Source organism: Aedes albopictus, chromosome 2 (genome assembly GCF_035046485.1).
Source record: "Aedes albopictus strain Foshan chromosome 2, AalbF5, whole genome shotgun sequence".
Lineage (NCBI taxonomy): Eukaryota > Metazoa > Arthropoda > Insecta > Diptera > Culicidae > Aedes > Aedes albopictus.
Window position 1 is genome coordinate 255,000,700 of NC_085137.1, and position 1,995 is coordinate 255,002,694.

A 1,995-nucleotide genomic window follows, 5' to 3' on the forward strand; every position below is an offset into this window, starting at 1 on the left:
CTGTAAAGCAATCACCAACATCAATTCTGAACCTAGATGGAGTCCATTATTTCATTTTAATACCCAAATTAGCGAGTTTGACATTTTCAAAGTAGAATAGGTGTGTTTCAATCATGTTAATTTAGCTGAAATTGCCAAACACCACTTCAAACTGAAGGCTACTTGAAGATGACTCACTCTACCTTTTCAAGAAATGACAATAACACTAGTTTACAAAATAAAACAAAAGTCGTGAACTTCTGTCAACGACTAAAATTTTTGAAGCACAATTTAGTGCTGATTTCCAAACCGTGCTTCAAAAATTTTTAAGTAGAGCACTTTTTGAGTTTTAGCTCAATATCGAGTTTTACAACTTTTAAAAATATGGAATTTACTAAAATTCAAATATCTTGCGTTTTGTTCAACCAATTTTAAATCTTTATCCATAAATTAAAAGCTGATTACAATACCATTCGATCATCTGAATGCAGGTTTTACGTCAGATTGATGAAATTCAAGATATTGACGAGTTTTAGGGACGATCTCCTTAAATTTTAGCCAAATTTCCAAAAATATATGAAGAAATGTATTTTTTTCAATAAGTAAAATACAATCTAAAAATTCTTTCTCGACGTTTATTTGACATATCATATGTAGGCGAGTTACAGTAAAAATTTCAGCTCAATCGGAGCATTGATTACGGAGAATGAGATGTGTGAAGTGAGCGAAGTTGCTTAAAAATAGAACAAAAATCGATTTCAAATCATCAACCTTGTATGGAAAGTCGGAATAATTTCCGCTCTACTGTAATTTTTTTCCTTCGCGTTTTCGAACTCAGGGCATAATTCTACACCAAAAATGATCATCAGCTTACCGAGTTCAAAAATGCTGTAAACTAGTGTAATCATTGTTGACATTTTGTAATGATTGCTAAGTCACGAGAATCATATATATTTTATGTTTGAGGGACGTGAGACCTGTTGCTAAAAGATATACTCTCGCTTGTAGTAACTATCAATCCTTTCATGAAAAAATATATGTCAATTGCTTAGTGTACATCTTTTCATAGTATGTTTCATGCTTAACATCAAAAATTTACAATACAACTAAATACTAGAATGTTAGTGCTGTTTAATAATAGCTAACTTAGTTTCATGTCCTATGTTGCAAGTTACCCCACAGATGGGGAAACTTGCAACAATCATGTATTTCGCACCTCCTGATTAGGTGGCAACGTATTTTGTTAAACCAAGTGCTGCATAGTATTCTACTCGGGGTAATTAGCGTACACGATGCTTCACAGGATGTTTCAAATGTTTAGATTTTCGATGATATTGCTTCAAAGTCGAAAAGTGTTGCAAATTACCCCATTTGACGGTAACTAACAAAATGATCGTAGTTTTATTCAATATTTAATATTTTTATTCCTGTATATTTGCCATATTGGCTCAAGAGAATGAAAGCACTAATCGCACTGCCCGCATCTGACTTTCGGTCGATGTAATTTTCTCACCCGACTTTATCGTTGCTCCTGTGGTCCTACTTCGATCATTGTGCCTTTCCTGGTGGACCTCCAGAACTCGAACATCCTAATAAACTTTAGTTTATCAATTACAGAAATAAATGAATATATCGTTGTACTTACCCGCAAAATCGTTGAGCAACGTCAGCATAGACAAATCACCAGCATCAGTTTTGAACATCCAGCTCCATACGAAAATGTTCAAGGATTTTTTCACTCATTGAAGAGTATACGATTGAAACTCCAGGATGGGCAAAAGTTACCTTTTTTTAGAAATTGACAAGTACCCTTTATTTTGACAGCTTCATAGATAAGCAAAAAGAGGGTACTTTTTACTCCCAATAGAGTAAAGCAGGATTCGCAGTGTAACTAGATAGGCTAGATGAGTTCTCGCAGCGCGGTGTCATTAATACCAATAAAAATCTACTGGAGGAAAATACGCCCGTTTGATTTAGCCGGCAACAGCTGATTGTTGTTTACGTTTTTCCATCAGT

General features: G+C 34.3%; 1 long non-coding RNA gene across 1 annotated transcript; it reads right to left on the reverse strand.

Annotated features, from left to right (window-relative positions):
- Positions 1 to 1,374: 1,374 nt before the first annotated feature.
- Positions 1,375 to 1,974, reverse strand: LOC134287090 (uncharacterized). Its single transcript, XR_009997007.1, has 2 exons — positions 1,625 to 1,974; positions 1,375 to 1,568 (listed from the first exon to the last, which is right to left on the reverse strand). It is a non-coding gene; the product is annotated as an uncharacterized LOC134287090 (long non-coding RNA).
- Positions 1,975 to 1,995: the final 21 nt, after the last annotated feature.